The sequence below is a fragment of the Melanerpes formicivorus genome, unplaced genomic scaffold, assembly GCF_026170545.1.
Source record: "Melanerpes formicivorus ecotype bairdi unplaced genomic scaffold, bMelFor1.0.p_v2 SCAF_890, whole genome shotgun sequence".
Lineage (NCBI taxonomy): Eukaryota > Metazoa > Chordata > Aves > Piciformes > Picidae > Melanerpes > Melanerpes formicivorus.
Window position 1 is genome coordinate 51,175 of NW_027143242.1, and position 19,730 is coordinate 70,904.

The window sequence follows — 19,730 nt, forward strand, 5'->3', positions numbered from 1 at the left end:
AACATTGAGGCACATGGTAGGCCTGGCTGTAGGGCTCCCACGGCTTGCATTTGATCATTAACAGCCCGCAAGTCATGAATTAGTCTGAACTTTCCAGATTCCTTCTTTATTACAAAAATCGGAGTATTCCAGGGGCTATGAGATAGTTTCACATGCCCCTGAGCCAATTGTTCTGAGACCAAATCATGAGCAGCAAGAAGACTTTCCTCCTTGAGCGGCCACTGCTCGATCCATACTGGTTCGTTCGATTTCCACACCAGCGGGATCGGGAAAGTCCACGCAATGACCGCAGTTACACGTTTTTTGTCATCAATACTGCTCCCAGCTGCATCAAAACGTCCCGTCCAAGTAACATCTGCACCGGATCGGGTAGCGGGAGCAAGGAGCATGAAAGAGAAATACTTTTTCCGTCACAGGTAAGCCTCACTATAGGCGTGCTCTCAGCGACCTTTACGCCACCGACCCCTGACAGAGACGCCGTCGCGGCCCTCGCGGGCCAGTGAGAAGGCCAGTGATCTTTAGATATCACAGTCACATCCGCCCCAGTATCCAGCTGTCCAGTAAGGCGAATAACCTCCTGCTGATACTCTATCTGGACAGTGACCTGTGGTCTCTTATCCATGGAGGCCGTTAGCAGAGTGAGCGGGGCCGTGGAGGAACCAAATCCCCCATCCCCTCTCTCCTGCCTATTAAAAGGCCGCAATCCCTCCACCAGGCGTGGCAGGGGCACAAGCTGAGCGATACACTGCCCTTTAGGAATCACCAATGGCGGAAAAAGTGTATAAACCATGATATATATTTCTCCAGTATAGTCAGCATCAATTAAGCCCGTTGCTACCACTACCCCAGCCATTGACGCAGAAGACCGTCCTATTACTAGACATCCAACCGCAACGTTGTTGATCTTTATTGGTCCATAAATTCCAGTGGCTATTTTCTTTGGGGCTTTATCCATTAACTGAACAGTCACTGAGGCTGCCACGTCCAGCCCGAGACTCCCTGCTGTTGCTGGTCGTAGTTGGGTGTCCCCAGGACCGAGGTGTGTGTCGTCGCGCGGCGGCCCTCCGCGCTCGCCAGGAAGTTTCCCGATGTCTTGCTTTGAAACCTGCACGCTGCGTTATTATGTGAGTCCGAGCGGCATCGATTACACCAAAGGCCTCCTGCTCTACAATTCTTTCGAATATGCCCTTGTGCTCCACATCGATAACAAGAAAAGGTTCGTCGGGGACCAGGCCGAGAGATTGGACCCTTAGCCGGTCGTTGCCGTTGTAAAGGCACTAATGCGGCCATTACTTGTTGCGGTGTACTAACCACTCCCTCCGATATTTTTGCTCCCATGCCAGTAACACCTTCCTTGAGGTCCTGACCCATCCTAGCAACTGCCTCGGCCAACATTGCCATAGGCTCTGGGGTAAGATTCTGAGCCTTCGCCAATAAGTCAACTACGCTCCAGTCGGGGCTCATTGTTGAGATGATCTGCTTTACTTTAGGCAACGCGTTTCGCAATAGACACTGTTTCAATATGGCCTCTCTGACCGGTTCCTCCACCCCTGCCGCTCTCATCGCGGCTAATACTTTATCCACAAAGACATCCAAAGACTCTTCCTTTCCTTGCTTAATTCCCATATAGTGTGGACTCTGCCCGGGGTCCTTCAGCCTATCAATAGCCATTTTCGTTATATCCTCTACCGCCTTCAATATAGGGGGTCGCAGACGAGCCTGCAACTCTGCCTGATTCCATGGCCCTGTTCCCAATAGCTGCCCCAGTTGTACTGCATGCAGGGGATCATCAGGCTCACGATCAGCCTCTACCACCCGCCGTGCCAAAAGCTCATAGTGATTTAGAAATAACAGATATTGAGCCTCTGTTAAACATAACCTCATCATGCTCTTTATATCTTCTGGCAACAAAATATAGTTGGTATAGATAAACGTCAACATCTGTCGGGCGGGCTCTGACTGTATGCCATACTGGCTAACGGTTTGCCTCAGCTGCGCCAACAGCTTCCATGGGAGGTTAGTAATCTCCGCTTCCATTGCCTGTGGTCCTGTCTGTCTATACACTACGGGAAAAGCACTACTCGGATCAGAAGCTGTCAGGCGAAGAAAGGCTTCCATATCTCCTTCCCCTAGTGCCTGCTCCGCGACCTTTTCCCAATCTGTTCCCTTATACCGTCTCCCTTCTACGGTTTCCTCAGTCTTCCTTTTCACAGTCTCACAAATAGTTGCCTTCACCTCCCTTCCTCTATCGTCCTCCCTGTTTGGCTGCCTTGTCTCCTCCTTCCCTGTACATACATGATCCGAATCTATATCACTGTCACTGTCCTGATCACTCATAACAGGAGGATCGCCAGAGGTAGCTCTGTTTGGCTCGATATCAACAGGAATCCCCCTAAACTTGTATTCAGTCTCATCTGGCGGGGGTACCTTATGGGCGACCAGCCGGATCTGAGCTTCCTTGCTAGCTACCACTTCAGCAGCATGCTGCTCTAACACGTCCATAATTGACTTTACCAGCTTACCATACCTCTTAGCTCGTTTAGACTCCTTCTTTTCCTCACTCAAACTCTGCAACCACAACGTCTGAGCATAACGCTGCCATTCTGGGCGCTCAAATACCTTATTAGGATCAGAAAAATAACCCTGTTCCTCTCCATCTACCAATACAGGCAATAAGTCGTTTTTATAGTTCAATTTTAATCCCTGCTTTTCTAAAAAGCATAATAACAGATTATACGCTGCCTGCCTCTCCATGGCCATTAGTACCCTTACAACAAGCAGAAACGGCTTACAGCGTCCTCGGCTCCAGCGTCGCTTTTCTTCGGCACGCTCGGTTAACTGCTATCACCGGCCGGGCTCCTTCTCGTTCTCGGTGGCAGCTCGATCCCCTGTCGTCTGCATAAATCCAAACGGTAAACGGTACCCTCTTTCCTCTTTTCCGGAGGGTCCCTGTTCGGGCACCGCTTGCCGCAAGAAGGGGGCTAGCTCACAATCGATACGATTTGCCAAATCCAAACTTTATTGAACATCGAACACCTTATATACACTTTAACTGTGGTTACATACTCCAGCCGTTATTTCATTGGCTATCGCTAGATGTCAACCCAGCCCTCTTGCGGTTTTAACATCCTGTTGCAGCTGGCCACCAGTTCCGCTTTTTCGCAGACCTGGGTACTTCCCCAGCTCTTCAAGGTCGTGAGCACCTTCAAGGTCATCACAGCTTGTTGATCTTTCTCAGTCGTTTCAGGGCTTCTTCAGTTATGCCTAACTCCGCAAGATTTTCTGCCAGCTCATCCACCCTCAAAGCTGCACCAACATTCATCTATTGAAATAGACATATTCCTATAGTCCCCCACACACTCCCACCCCTCTCCAGCAAGACTGAGACGAAACCTGCGCTCTTGACCTGGCCACTCTTCAGACGGGTTGGCACCTCACTTTTTTTCCCCGATACCCCAAACGATACAGACCATCAGCCCAACATTCCAGCCCAACGATCCAGGCCAACGAGCGAGCCCCACAGTCCCCAGTCATTCCCCTGGCGAAAGCCAAAGAATAGAAGCGGTTTCTCACAGCCCAGCCCCGGTTACGGGTTTGCGCGGAATCCCCCCTCTTGCCCTTGCCTCTTGCCGCTGCTACCACCCCGGGCCCCCCACGCCCCCGGACCCCGTAACCGGTTTGCGAGGAGCCCCCCCCGCCCGCCGTTCTCTCTCGCCGCTGCCCCTCCCGTCCGTCGGCCCCCGGCTCCAAAAACTTGCTGCTCTCCACGTTGGAGACTGCAGTGGGGAGGTTGCGCCCCGCTCCTCCGGCCCTACAGCCGCCCTCGCCCGCGCCCCGGCTTGCCGCATGGCTCGGCTGCCCGCCCGCCCGCTAATCCCCCCAACGCCCCCACCCCAAAAACCCCCCAGCCCTACCGCATGCCGCTCGCCCTCTCTCCCTAGCCTGCTCCCCCCGCCGGCGCTTGCTGCCGCTGCCGCTGCTGCTGCCGCTGCTGCCGCCGCCGCCGCCGCCGCCGCCGCCGGGCCCCGCCTCGCTCTGGTGGCGCGCGCTCGGAGAGCCCCGGCTACCCGTCCGTCTGTCCGTCCCTCCCGCCCCGCCCCGCCGAACATTCACTGCAGCCGAGAGCTTGCCGCTCGACGCCTACCCCACCCGCCCCGCCCGGCCCCCCGCTGCCATCCGGCGCTGCCCCCGGCCGCTGCGCCCCGCCTCTCCTCGCTCCCCCCACCCGGCAACCGGCCGCCGGCCACGGCAAGTCCCAGGGCAGGGAACAGCTGCTGACGGCACCCCGTGCTGCCTGCCGGCTTCCCTCCACTGCATCCCCCCGCCGCCGGCGAACGAGTCGCCGCTTCCATACCGTCCCGAGAGCCCGAGGCCACGTGGAAGAAAAGAGAGGACTGGCATTAGCAACTAGGAGAAGCAGAACCTACAGATTCATTGCAAAGTCTGGAACTGTTTGGAGTTGTTTGGCCATGGACTCCTCGGCTTCACGACTCAAGCAATAGAGTGACTGATTCTCTGTCTGTGGCAGCAGTAGCCAATCGCATTGAGGAAGCAGAATGAAGAGAGGCAGTCGGCACGAAACCTACTTTTATTAAGTGTTGTTTTGTTCAAGCGTCTCTCATGAAAGGTTGTGTTCTGAAGGACGGGGTCTGGAGGGAGGACGGGGGGCTGTAGGGAGGAGGGGGTCTGTAGGGAGGAGGGGGGCTGTAGGGAGAATGGGGGGCTGTAGGGAGGAGGGGGGCTGTAGGGAGAATGGGGGTCTGTAGGGAGGAGGGGGGCTGCAGGGAGGAGGGGGTCTGCAGGGAGGAGGGGGGCTGTAGGGAGGAGGGGGGCTGCAGGGAGGAGGGGGGCTGTAGGGAGTAGGGGGGCTGTAGGGAGAAGGGGGGCCGTAGGGGGTAGGCGGGCTGCAGGGAGAAGGGGGGCTGTAGGGAGGAAAGGGGCTGTAGGGAGGAGGGGGGCTGTAGGGACGAAAGGGGTTGTAGGGATGTGGGGGGCTGTAGGGAGGAGGGGGGCTGTAGGAGGTAGGGGGGCTGTAGGGACGAAAGGGGTTGTAGGGAGGAGGGGGGCTGCAGGGAGGAGGGGGGCTGTAGAGAGAATGGGGGACTGGAGGGAGGATGGGGGCTGCATGGAGGAGGGGGGCTGTAGGGAGGAAATGTGCTGCAGGGAGGACGGGGGCTGTAGGGAGGAGGGGGTCTGGAGGGAGGAAGGGGGCTGTAGGGAGGAGGGGGTCTGCAGGGAGGAGGGGGGGGCTGTAGGGAGGAGGGGGGCTGCAGGGAGGAGGGGGGCTGTAGGGAGGAGGGAGGCCGTAGGGAGGAGGGGGTCTGGAGGGAGGAAGGGGGCTGTAGGGAGGAGGGGGTCTGCAGGGAGGAGGGGGGCTGCAGGCACTGCAGGGTTATAAGGTGGGGGTAAGTGATGCAGTGGTTCCCACTTTTCAGGTTCTGCCTCTTCCTCTTCCTCTTCCTCCACCTTCAAATCCGTTACTGCCGCTGCTGACCAGACGCTGCCTTGCCAGTGAGCGGCATATTCCCTCTCCTCCTGATGAAAAGGCTCCTCATTCTTAACAGAAGGTTGAGAGCCTGCCAGATCCATCCTTCCGAGAACCCCTATGGGGGCCACAACAAATTGTCTGCTCTGCTCTTCTCTCTAGCCCATTTCTCCCTCCAATAATCTAGCACTGCTCCCTGAGCTTTATCCCGCGGATTCGGATTCTCTTCCCACTCCGCTAATTGGAACCCCAGAGGGCTGTCCGGGCGTATAGCCCTGGGTACCCTTTCGCTCCCCTTTTTCCCGGGGCTGCTCTGTTTCCCCGACCCCTGCCCCGTTTCCCAAGGTCCACGCTTTCCGTCCCCAACCGCTTCGTCCCTTCCCTGGCCGAGTCCCTCGCCAGAGCTTGGAAACGCAGGGAGAAGGACTCCACAATCCCTTCGTGAGACCGGACTGGCCAGCTCACGTCTCACGCACACGCTCTCACTGACCTCAATCCCCGCCCAACCGGACAATCCTTACAGCCCTTTTGTTGCCCGGCTCTTTGTGCACTACAACTACAGGCAGTCGCCACAGTTGGCAGCTCCTTCCCTTGCCTTTACCTTACAACTTTTGGCTGAGTCTCACCACCTTCCGAGAGGCTTCTGGGATCCTTCTGCCGGGCAACCGAAATCGGCCTGGGCGCCCCCCCCCCCCTTCCGATAAAGTCCGTGCAGCCGTCACAGGCAGGGCAATCACGTCGGGGGGCACCGAATTGGGAGAAGCAAACTCACTGCTGAAAATTTAGGACCAGTTCATTAGCAAAGAAAGGCAACACAGCGCTGGGCGCAGAGCGAGTTTGCCGGAGGCGCGCCCCAACACCACCAGGTGACCTTCAATAGACGGCAAACAGACATATTCATCTATTAAAATAGACATAGTTTCATAGTTTCATTCAGGGTTGGAAGGGACCACAAGGTTCATCTAGTTCCAACCCCCCTGCCATGGGCAGGGACACCCCACACTAGATCAGGCTGGACAGAGCCTCAGCCAGCCTGCTCTTCAACACCCCCAGGGACGGGGCCTCGACCACCTCCCTGGACAACACATTCCAGGGTTTCACCACTCTCATGCTGAAGAACCTCCTCCTCACATCCAGCCTGAATCTCCCCACCTCCAGCTTCATTCCATTCCCCCTAGTCCTATCACTACCTGAGATCCTGAGAAGCCCTTCCCCAGCCTTCCTGTAGGCCCCCTTCAGATCCTGGAAGGCCACAATGAGGTCACCTGGGAGCCTTCTCTTCTCCAGACTGAACAGCCCCAACTCCTTCAGTCTGTCCTCACAGGAGAGGTGCTCCAGCCCTCTGCTCATCCTCCTGGCCCTTCTCTGGACACGCCCCAGCACCTCCACATCCCTCTTGGAATATGGGCTCCAGAACTGGACACAGTAATCCAGGCGGGGTCTCCCCAGGGCTGAGGAGAGGGGGAGGATCACCTCCCTCCACCTGCTGGCCACACTTCTCCTGCTGCAGCCCAGGAGCTGATTGGCTTTGCGGGCTGCAAGAGCACATTGAGAGCTCCTGGTGAGCTTTTTGTCCCCCAGCACCCCCAAGGCTCTCTCCTCAGGGCTGCTTTCCAGCCAGTCCCTGCCCAGCCTGCATTTGTGCCTGGGATTGCCTCGACCCAGCTGCAGGACCCTGCCCTTGCTCTTACTGAACTTCATGAGGTTGGCTTGTGCCCAACTCTCCAGCCTGTCAAGGTCTGTCAGTGCTAGCCTAGGCCCCCCCCCACCCCCACCCCGCCGAACATTCACTGCAGCCGAGAGCTTGCCGCTCGACGCCTACCCCACCCGCCCCCGCCCGGCCCCCCCGCTGCCATCCGGCGCTGCCCCGGCCGCTGCGCCCCGCCTCTCCTCGCTCCCCCCACCCGGCAACCGGCCGCCGGCCACGGCAAGTCCTTGCCCTTGCCTCTTGCGGCTGCTGCCACCCCCCGGCCCCCCACACCCCCGGCCCCTGTTACCGGTTTGCGAGGAGCCCCCCCCGCCCGCCGTTATCTCTTGCCGCTGCCCCCCCCCTCCCCCCCCCGCTGCCGCTCCCTGCCCCCCGAAGCCGCTAGCAGCTGGGCACCCCCCGCCAAAGCCGCCGCGGCTTCCCCTTCCCACATTGGTCCCTGCAGGGGGGGAGGTCGCGCTCCGCCGCTCCGGATCGCGACGCGGGCTGCCTCTTCCCTCCTGGCCTGCCCGCCTGCTCTTAGCCCCTGCGACGGAGGCGGCGCTATTAGGGGTGCCGCGTGCCGCAGCTAGCCTCTCGCCGCTGCCCCTCCCGTCTGTCGTCCCCCGGCTCCAAAAACTTGCTGCTCTCCACCTTGGAGTCTGCAGTGGGGAGGTTGCGCTCCGCTCCTCCGGCCCTAAAGCCGCCCTCGCCCGCGCCCCCGGCTTGCCGCATGGCTCGGCTGCCCGCCCGCCCGCTAATCCCCCCAACGCCCCCACCCCAAAAACCCCCCAGCCCTACCGCGTGCCGCTCGCCCTCTCTCCCTAGCCTGCTCCCCCCGCCGGCGCTTGCTGCCGCTGCCGTCCGCCCCTCCCGCCCCGCCCCGGGGCAGTCCATTCCAATGGGCAATCACTTTCTCCGTGGAAAACTTCCTCCTGACCTCGAGCCTCAACTTCCCCTGGCGCAGCCTGAGACTGTGTCCTCTTCTTCTGCTGCTGGCTGCCTGGGAGAAGAGACCAACCTCTGCCTGGTTACAACCCCCCTTCAGGCAGTTGGAGAGAGCAAGAAGGTCACCCCTGAGCCTCCTCCTCTCCAGGCTAAGCAACCCCAGCTCCCTCAGCTTCTCCTCACAGGGCTGTGTTCCAAGCCCCTCACTAACTTCGTTGCCCTTCTCTGGACTCGTTCCAGCAAGTCAACCTCCTTCCTAACCTTTAATTTAATTTCATTTCATTTTCCACCACACAATTTCAGTTCACTTCATCTCATTTCATTTCATTTCATTTCATTTCATTTCATTTCATTTCATTTCATTTCATTTCATTTCATTTCATTTCATTTCATTCCATTTCATTCCATTTAATTTCATTTCATTCCATTCCATTTCATTTAATTTCATTTCATTTCATTTAATTTCATTTCATTCCATTCCATTTAATTTCATTTCATTCCATTCCATTTCATTTCATTTCATTTCATTTCATTTCATTTCATTTCATTTCATTTCATTTCATTATTTCATTTCATTCCATTCCATTCCATTTCATTTCATTTCATTTCATTTCATTTCATTTCATTCCATTTCATTTCATTTCATTTCATTCCATTTCATTTCATTTCATTTCATTTCATTTCATTTCATTTCATTTCATTTCATTATTTCATTTCATTTCATTCCATTCCATTTCATTTCATTTCATTTCATTTCATTTCATTCCATTCCATTTCATTTCATTCCATTCCATTTCATTTCATTTCATTCCATTTCATTTCATTTCATTTCATTTCATTTCATTTCATTTCATTCCATTTAATTTCATTTCATTCCATTCCATTTAATTTAATTTCATTTCATTTCATTTCATTCCATTCAATTTCATTTCATTCCATTCCATTTCATTTCATTTCATTTCATTTCATTTCATTTCATTTCATTTCATTTCATTTCATTATTTCATTTCATTTCATTCCATTCCATTTCATTTCATTTCATTTCATTTCATTTCATTTCATTTCATTTCATTTCATTTCATTTCATTCCATTTAATTTCATTTCATTCCATTCCATTTCATTTCATTTCATTTCATTTCATTTCATTCCATTTAATTTCATTTCATTCCATTCCATTTCATTTCATTTCATTTCATTTCATTTCATTTCATTATTTCATTTCATTCCATTCCATTCCATTTCATTTCATTTCATTTCATTTCATTTCATTTCATTTCATTTCATTTCATTTCATTTCATTTCATTTCATTCCATTTAATTTCATTTCATTCCATTCCATTTCATTTCATTTCATTTCATTTCATTTCATTCCATTTAATTTCATTTCATTCCATTCCATTTCATTTCATTTCATTTCATTTCATTTCATTTCATTTCATTTCATTTCATTTCATTTCATTTCATTTCATTTCATTATTTCATTTCATTTCATTCCATTCCATTTCATTTCATTTCATTTCATTCCATTCCATTTCATTTCATTTCATTTCATTTCATTTCATTCCATTTAATTTCATTTCATTCCATTCCATTTCATTTCATTTCATTTCATTTCATTTCATTTCATTCCATTTAATTTCATTCCATTCCATTCCATTTCATTTCATTTCATTTCATTTCATTTCATTTGATTTCATTGCATTTCATTTCATTTCATTTCATTTCATTTCATTTCATTTCATTTCATTTTTCATCACACAATTTCAGTTCACTTCATCTCATTTCATTTCATTTCATTTCATTTCATTTCATTTCATTTCATTTCATTTCATTTCATTTCATTTTCCATCACACAATTTCAGTACACTTCATCTCATTTCATTTCATTTCATTTCATTTCATTTCATTTCATTTCATTTCATTTCATTTCATTTCATTTCATTTCATTTCATTCCATTCCATTTCATTTCATTCCATTCCATTTCATTTCATTCCATTTCATTTCATTTCATTCCATTCCATTTCATTTCATTTCATTTCATTTCATTTCATTTCATTTCATTTCATTCCATTTCATTTCATTTCATTTCATTTCATTTCATTTTCCATCACACAATTTCAGTTCACTTCATCTCATTTCATTCCATTCCATTTCATTCCATTTCATTTCATTTCATTTCATTTCATTTCATTTCATTTCATTTCATTTCATTTCATTCCATTTCATTTCATTTCATTTCATTCCATTTCATTTCATTTCATTTCATTTCATTCCATTTCATTTCATTCCATTCCATTCCATTTCATTTCATTTCATTTCATTTCATTTCATTTCATTTCATTTCATTCCATTTCATATCATTCCATTCCATTTCATTTCATTTCATTTCATTTCATTCCATTCCATTTCATTTCATTTCATTTCATTTCATTCCATTTCATTTCGTTTCATTTCATTCCATTCCGTTTCATTTCATTTCATTTCATTTCATTCCATTTCATTTCATTCCATTCCATTTCATTTCATTCCATTCCATTTCATTTCATTTCATTTCATTTCATTTCATTTCATTTCATTTCATTTCATTTCATTCCATTCCAATTCATTTCATTTCATTTCATTTTCCATCACACAATTTCAGTTCACTTCATCTCATTCCATTTCATTTCATTTAATTTCATTTCATTTCACTTAATTTCATTTCATTCCATTTCATTTCATTTTCCACCACACAATGTCAGTTCACTGCATCTCATTTCATTTCATTTCATTTCATTTCATTTCATTTCATTTCATTTCATTTCATTTCATTTCATTTCATCTCATCTCATCTCATCTCATCTCATCTCTTTTTATGTCATTTTATTTTATTTCATATTATTATGTTTCATCATTTCTTTTCATTTAATTTAATTTCATTTTGTTTTGTTTTGTTTTGTTTCATTTTCTACCACAGAACTTAATTTAATTTCATTTCATCAAATTTCATTGAATTTCATTTTATTTCATTTCATTTCATTTCATTCCATTCCATTCCATTTCATTTCATTCCATTTCATTTCATTTCATTTCATTTCATTTCATTTCATTTCATTTCATTTCATTCCATTACATTCCATTTCATTTCATCTCATTTCATTTCATTTCATTTCATTTCATTTCATTTCATTTCATTTCGTTTCGTTTGGTTTGGTTTGGTTTGGTTTTGTTTCATTTAGTTTCATTTATCTTCATTTTGTTTTGTTTTTTTTCGTTTCATTTTCCACCTCAGAATTTCTTTTCATTTCATTTCATTTCATTTCATTTCATTTCATTTCATTTCATTTCATCTCATTTCATTTCATTTCATTGTATTTAATTTTGTTTCGTTTAGTTTTGTTTCATTTAGTTTCATTTAGTTTTGTTTTCCACCACAAAACATTTAATTTCATTTCATCTCATTTCATGTCATTTCATTTCATTTCATTTCATTTCATTTCATTTCGTTTCATTTCGTTTCGTTACGTTTCATTTAGTTTGGATTCATTTGGTTTCTATGCGTTTCAATTCGTTTAGTTTCGTTTTGTTTTCCACCACACAATTTAATTTCATTTCATATGGTTTAATTCACTTTAATTTCATTTCATTTCATTTTCCACCACACAATTTCAGTTCACTTCATCTCATTTCACTTCATTTCTTTTCATTTCATTTCATTTCATTTCATTTCATTTCATTTCATTTCATTTCATTCCATTTCATTTCATTTCATTTCATTCCATTCCATTTCATTTCATTTAATTTAATTTCATTTCATTTCATTTAGTTTCGTTTTCCACCACAAAATTTCATTTCATTTCATTTTGTTTTGTTTCATTTTGTTTCATTTTGTTTCAATTTTCACCACACAATTTCATTTCATTTCATTTCATTTCATTTCATTTCATTTCATTTCATTTCATTTCATTTCATTTCATTTCATTCCATTCCATTCCATTTCATTTCATTTCATTTCATTTCATTCCATTCCATTCCATTCCATTCCATTCCATTTCATTTCATTTCATTTCATTTCATTTCATTTCATTTCATTTCAGTGTATTTCATTTTGTTTCGTTTAGTTTTGTTTCATTTAGTTTCATTTAGTTTTGTTTTCCACCACACAACATTTAATCTCATTTCATTTCATTTCATTCCATTTCATTTCATTTCATTTCATTTCATTTTCCACCACACAATTTCAGTTCACTTCATCTCATTTCACTTCATTTCTTTTCATTTCATTTCATTTAATTTCATTTCATTTCATTTCATTTCATTTCATTTCATTCCATTTCATTTCATTCCATTCCATTTCATTTCATTTAATTTCATTTCATTTCATTTCATTCCATTCCATTCCATTTCATTTAATTTCATTTCATTTCATTTCATTTCATTTCATTTCATTCCATTTCATTTCATTCCATTTCATTTCATTTAGTTTAATTTCATTTCATTTCATTTCATTTCATTTCATTCCATTCCATTCCATTTCATTCCATTTCATTTCATTCCATTTCATTCCATTCCATTTCATTCCATTTCATTCCATTCCATTTCATTTCATTTCATTTCATTTCATTTCATTTCATTTCATTTCATTTCATTTCATTCCATTCCATTCCATTCCATTTCATTTCATTTCATTTCATTTCATTTCATTTCATTTAGTTTCGTTTTCCACCACAAAATTTCATTTCATTTCATTTTGTTTTGTTTCATTTTGTTTCATTTTGTTTCAATTTTCACCACACAATTTCATTTCATTTCATTTCATTTCATTTCATTTCATTTCATTTCATTTCGTTCCGTTCCATTTTATTTCGTTTCGTTATGATTCATTTCATTTGTTTTTCCACCACACAATTTCATGTCATTTCATTTCATTTAATTTCATTTCGTTTCATTTCGTTTCATTTCGTTTCGTTTAGTTTCGTTTCTTTTCGGTTTGTTTCGTTTAGTTTCATTAAGTTTCGTTTTGTTTTCCACCACAGAGTTTCATTTTATTTCATATCATTTAATTTCATTTCATTTCACTTCATTTCATTTAATCTCATCTCATCTCATCTCTTTTTATCTCATTTTATTTTATTTCATATTATTTTGTTTCATCATTTCTTTTCATTTAATTTAATTTCATTTTGTTTTGTTTGGTTTTGTTTCATTTTCTACCACAGAACTTAATTTAATTTCATTTCATCAAATTTCATTGAATTTCATTTCATTTAGTTTCATTTAGCTTCATTTTGTTTTGTTTCTTTTCGTTTTGTTTTCCACCTCGCAATTTCATTTCATTTCATTTCATTCCATTCCATTTCATTTCATTTCATTTCATTTCATTTCATTTCATTTCATTTCATTTCATTTCATTCCATCTATGCCTACATCCCAGTCATGGGATTCATCCCACCAAGTTTCGGTAACAGCCACTATGTCGTGGCATCCCAGCAGCACAGTGGCACTTAACTCATCCTGTTTATTGCCCAAGCTGCGCGCATTCGCACAGAAGCACTTCAGCTGGGCTGGCCCTGTCCTCCTCTTGTGCCAAATCCCCTCGGTTTCCACAGAATGTCCTGGTGGATCATTCGTGGCTTGCCTCAGGGTAGCAAGTTGAGAGCCCTTACCAGCTCTCCTTCTCTCTACTGCTGGTGAGCTGCCCCTCTGTTTGTCACCAGCCAGCAGGAGACTATTAACCCCTTCCCCCTTCAAATCTAGTTTAAAGCCCTATCAATGAGCCCTGCCAATTCCTGCCCCAGGATTCTTATTCCACTCTGGGACAAGTGTGTCCCATGAGTTGTTTTCAGCTCAGGTGCCTTGAAAACCAGTCCATGATTGTGGAACCCAAAGCCCTGTCGATGGCACCAGCCCCTGAGCCATGAATTGATCTGTCGGCCCTTCCTCAGTGTGTCCTCATCCATTGCTGACGTTAGAGGGATGGCAGAGAACACGACTTGAGCCCCTGATCCCTTTAGCATTTGCCCTAAGGTTCTGAAGTCTTTCTTAATAGATTGTGAGCCTCTCATTGTTACATCGTCACTGCCCACCTGAAAGACCAGCAGTGGGTAGTAGTCCGAAGGACTCACGAGGTTGGGAATTCTATCTACAACATCTTTTACTTGGGCACCAGGGAGGCAGCTGACCGCTCTATGAAATGGGTCTGGTCTGCATATTGGGCCCTCTGTTCCCCTCAGTAGGGAGTCTCCTATGACGATGACCCTGCGAGGTTTCTTTTCTGGGTAAGTTTTGATGGCTGGCCTGAGGCAACCTGTCATTGGTGCAGCTTCTGACCTTCTTGGGTCCTCGACCTTACCAATGACCTGTTCCTCCTGCAGAGCCTCATACCTGTTCTGTAACTGCACTGGAGGCAGCGTGCTGCTCACAGGAGCAGTCTTCCTTTGTTTGCGTTTCTTCCGTCGGGCAGAGACCTGTTCCCATTGGCCCTGCTCATGGGGGTTACTACAGGGAGGTTGAGAGGCTTGCTGCTGGGAAGGTATCAAACTTCCTGTTCCCCTAAGTGTTACCCCCCTGTTCTGGTTTAGAAGAGATTACATTATGGGAATCGTCAATTTTCTGCTCACCATCTCTTCTATCTCTTAGCCTTTCCACCTCTTCTTTTAGTTTGACCACCATGCTCATCAGGTCACTGACCTGCTCACACCTGAAACAGGAGCTGCTCCCTCCAGCCTCCATGTCGAGTGCCAGGTTCCAGCACTCACTGCAGCCACCTACCTGAACATCTGCATCCTTGTGTGTGGTCTCTGTTTGGGTGCCCACTGTCCTTCTGCTAGCCTTTGCTCTAGTGGTCACCATCTTGTAGTAACCACCCTCTCCACATGGCTTTTCCCCTGTCAGTGAGCAGGCGAGCTGCGCTCCTCAAGCTGCCTCCTCTCTCCTCAGCCACGCGCTGGGTTCAATTCGCTATTGTTGAATTGGTTTTTGCTTCTGTTGCGTGTATGCATCTGGCTGTGTTATGCGAAGTGTCAAGGAGGTAACATCTCGAGTTGCTCTTGCACGAAAGCAAAAAGGGGGGAATTGTTGAGGAATGGCTTGAATTGCCGGGACACACGGCTCTCTGGAACAGTTGTTTAATCAGAGTCGCCGGATCTGTAGGGTGCCGGGAGCCCGAGGGGCGAGCGGCTCCGGCAGGTGCCAGGGCCGCCGGGGCTTCGAGCCGGTCTGGCCGCGGCTGGAACCGCAAGGTAGACGTGGTCCCCGGGACGAGGGCCGCCTGGGTATCGCCCGCCCGGCCCCCCCCCCCCAACCGCCGCGGCGTAAATGAAGAGAGGCAGTCGGCACGAAACCTACTTTATTAAGTGTTGTTTTCTTCAAGCGTCTCTCATGAAAGGTTGTGTTATGAAGGACGGGGGGCTGGAAGGGAGGACGGGGGGGCTGTAGGGAGGAGGGGGGCTATAGGGAGGAGGGGGGCTGTAGGGAGCATTGGGGGGCTGTAGGGAGGAGGGGGTCTCCAGCGAGGAGGGTGGCTAGTAGGGAGGAAGAAGGGCTGCAGCTAGGAGGGGGGGCTCTAGGGAGGAAAGGGGCTGTAGGGAGGAGGGGGGCTGTAGGGAGAATGGGGGGCTGTAGGGAGGAGTGGGCCTCTAGGGAGGAGGGGGGGCTGCAGGGAGGAGGGGGGCTGCAGGGAGGAGGGGGGCTGGAGGTGGAGGACGGGGGGGCTGGAGGGAGGAGGGGGGCTGTAGGGGGTAGGGGGGTCTGCAGGGAGGGAGGGGGGCTGTAGGGAGGAGGGGGGCTGTAGGGGGTAGGGGGGGGCTGCAGGGAGGAGGGGGGGGCTGCAGGGACAAGGGGGGCTGTAGAGAGAATGGGGGGGCTGTAGGGAGGAGGAGGGCTGTAGGGAGGAGGGGGGGCTGTAGGGGGTAGGGGGGGCTGCAGGGAGAGACGGGGGGCTGTGGGGAGGAAAGGGGCTGTAGGGAGGAGGGGGGCTGTAGGGAGGAGGGGGGGCTCTAGGGGGTAGGGGGGCTGCAGGGAGAAGGGGGGCTGTAGGGAGGAAAGGGGCTGTAGGGAGGAGGGGGGCTGTAGGGAGAATGGGGGGCTGTAGGGAGGACGGGGGGCTGTAGGGAGCAGGGGGGCTGTAGGGAGGAGGGGGGCTGGAGGGAGGACGGGGGGCTGGAGGGAGGAGGGGGGGCTGTAGGGGGTAGGGGGTCTGCAGGGAGGAGGGGGGCTGTAGGGAGGAGGGGGGCTGTAGGGGGTAGGGGGGGCTGCAGGGAGGAGGGGGGGGCTGCAGGGACAAGGGGGGGCTGTAGAGAGAATGGGGGGGCTGTAGGGAGGAGGAGGGCTGTAGGGAGGAGGGGGGCTGTAGGGGGTAGGGGGGCTGCAGGGAGACGGGGGGCTGTGGGGAGGAAAGGGGGCTGTAGGGAGGAGGGGGGCTGTAGGGAGGAGGGGGGCTCTAGGGGTAGGGGGGGCTGCAGGGAGAAGGGGGGCTGTAGGGAGGAAAGGGGCTGTAGGGAGGAGGGGGGCTGTAGGGAGAATGGGGGGCTGTAGGGAGGACGGGGGGCTGTAGGGAGCAGGGGGGCTGTAGGGAGGAGGGGGGGCTGTAGGGAGAATGGGGGGCTGTAGGGGGTAGGGGGGCTGCAGGGAGGAGGGGGGCTGTAGGGATGAGGGGGGCTGCAGGGAGGAGGGGGGCTGTAGGGAGGAGGGGGGCTGTAGGGGGTAGGGGGGGCTGCAGGGAGGAGGGGGGGCTGCAGGGAGAAGGGGGGGCTGTAGAGAGAATGGGGGACTGGAGGGAGGAGGGGGGCTGCATGGAGGAGGGGGGCTGTAGGGAGGAAAGGTGCTGCAGGGAGGACGGGGGCTGAAGGGAGGAGGGGGTCTGGAGGGAGGAAGGGGGGCTGTAGGGAGGAGGGGGGTCTGCAGGGAGGATGGGGGCTGCAGGGACTGCAGGGGTTATAAGGTGGGGGTAAGTGATGCAGTGGTTCCCACTTTTCAGGTTCTGCCTCTTGCTCTTCCTCTTGCTCTTCCTCTTCCTCTTCCTCTTCCTCCACCTTCAAATCCGTTCCTGCCGCTGCTGACCAGACGCTGCCTTGCCAGCGAGCGGCATATTCCCTCTCCTCCTGATGAAAAGGCTCCTCATTCTTAACAGAAGGTTGAGAGCCTGCCAGATCCATCCTTCCGAGGACCCCTATGGGGGGCCACAACAAATTGTCTGCTCTGCTCTTCTCTCTAGCCCATTTCTCCCTCCAATAATCTATCGCTGGTCCCTGAGCTTTATCCCGCGGATTCGGAGTCTCTTCCCACTCCGCTAATTGGAACCCCAGAGGGCTGTCCGGGCGTATAGCCCTGGGGACCCTTTCGCTCCCCTTTTTCCCGGGGCTGCTCTCTTTACCCGACCCCTGCCCCGTTTCCCGAGGGCCACGCTTTCCGTCCCCAACCGCTTCGTCCCTTCCCTGGCCGAGTCCCCTCGCCAGAGCTTGGAAACGCAGGGAGAAGGACTCCACAATCCCTTCGTGAGACCGGACTGGCCAGCTCACGTCTCACGCACACGCTCTCACTGACCTCAATCCCCGCCCAACCGCACAATCCTTACAGCCCTCTTCTTGCCCGGCTATTTGTGCACTACAACTACAGGCAGTCGCCACAGTTGGCAGCTCCTTCCCTTGCCTTTACCTTACAACTTTTGGCTGAGTCTCACCACGTTCCCAGAGGCTTCCGGGATCCTTCTTCCGGGCCGCCGAAATCGGCGGGGGCGCCCCCCCCCCCCTTCCGATAAAGTCCGTGCAGCCGTCACAGGCAGGGCAATCACGTCGGGGGGGCACCAAATTGGGAGAAGCAAACTCACTGCTGAAAATTTATGACCAGTTCATTAGCAAAGAAAGGCAACACAGCGCTGGGCGCAGAGCGAGTTTGCCGGAGAGGCGCGCCCCAACACCACCAGGTGACCTTCAATAGAAGGCAAACAGACAGATTCATCTATTAAAATAGACATAGTTTCATAGTTTCATTCAGGGTTGGAAGGGACCACAAGGATCATCTAGTTCCAACCCCCCTGCCATGGGCAGGGACAACCCCACACTAGATCAGGCTGGACAGAGCCTCAGCCAGCCTGCTCTTAAAACACCCCCCAGGGACGGGGCCTCGACCACCTCCCTGGACAACCCATTCCAGGGTCTCACCACTCTCATGCTGAAGAACTCCTCCTCACATCCAGCCTCAATCTCCCCACCCTCCAGCTTCATTCCATTCCCCCTAGTTCTATCACTACCTGAGATCCTGAGAAGTCCTTCCCCAGCCTTCCTGTAGGCCCCTTTCAGATACTGGAAGGCGACAATTAGGTCACCTGGGGAGCCTTCTCTTCTGCAGACTGAACAGCCCCCAACTCCCTCAGTCTGCCCTCACAGGAGAGGTGCTCCAGCCCTCTGCTCATCCTCGTGGCCCTTCTCTGGACATGTTCCAGCACCTCCACATCCCTCTTGGAATAGGGGCTCCAGAACTGGACACAGTAATCCAGGCGGGGTCTCCCCCAGGGCTGAGGAGAGGGGGAGGATCACCTCCCTCCACCTGCTGGCCACACTTCTCCTCCTGCTGCAGCCCAGGAGCTGATTGGCTTTGCGGGGCTGCAAGAGCACATTGAGAGCTCCTGGTGAGCTTTTTGTCCCCCAAGCACCCCCCAAGGCTCTCTCCTCAGGGCTGCTTTCCAGCCAGTCCCTGCCCAGCCTGCATTTGTGCCTGGGATTGCCTCCACCCAGCTGCAGGACCCTGCCCTTGCTCTTCTTGAACTTCATGAGGTTGGGCTTGTGCCCAACTCTCCAGCCTGTCAAGGCCTGTCAGTGCTAGCCTAGGGCCCCCCACCCCCACCCCCACCCCCCGCCGAACATTCACTGCAGCCGAGAGCTTGCCGCTCGACGCCTACCCCACCCGCCCCGCCCGGCCCCCCGCTGCCATCCGGCGCTGCCCCCGGCCGCTGCGCCCCGCCTCTCCTCGCTCCCCCCCACCCGGCAACCGGCCGCCGGCCACGGCAAGTCCTTGCCCTTGCCTCTTGCCGCTGCTGCCACCCCCCGGCCCCCCCACACCCCCGGCCCCCGTTACCGGTTTGCGAGGAGCCCCCCCCCCCCCGCCCGCCGTTATCTCTTGCCGCTGCCCCCCCCCCTCCCCCCCCCGCTGCCGCTCCCTGCCCCCCCGAAGCCGCTAGCAGCTGGGCACCCCCCCGCCAAAGCCGCCGCGGCTTCCCCTTCCCACATTGGCCCCTGCAGGGTGGGAGGTCGCGCTCCGCTCCTCCGGCCCTAAAGCCGCCCTCGCCCGCGCCCCGGCTTGCCGCATGGCTCGGCTGCCCGCCCGCCCGCTAATCCCCCCAACGCCCCCACCCCCAAAAACCCCCCCCAGCCCTACCGCGTGCCGCTCGCCCTCTCTCCCTAGCCTGCTCCCCCCCGCCGGCGCTTGCTGCCGCCCGCCGGCCGGCCCTCCCGCCCCGCCCCGGGGCAGTCCATTCCAATGGGCAATCACTTTCTCCGTGGAAAACTTCCTCCTGACCTCCAGCTTCAACTTCCCCTGGCGCAGCCTGAGACCTGTGTCCTCTTCTTCTGCTGCTGGCTGCCTGGGAGAAGAGACCAACCTCTGCCTCTTTACAACCCCCCTTCAGGCAGTT

The 19,730-nt window shown here is 50.8% G+C and overlaps 1 long non-coding RNA gene across 1 annotated transcript; it reads right to left on the reverse strand.

Annotated features, from left to right (window-relative positions):
* Window positions 1-16,999: 16,999 nt before the first annotated feature.
* Window positions 17,000-19,525, reverse strand: LOC137460910 (uncharacterized). The gene is made up of 3 exons (XR_010993129.1): window positions 19,475-19,525; window positions 17,756-17,929; window positions 17,000-17,270 (listed from the first exon to the last, which is right to left on the reverse strand). It is a non-coding gene; the product is annotated as an uncharacterized lncRNA (long non-coding RNA).
* Between the last annotated feature and the right edge of the window lie 205 nt (window positions 19,526-19,730).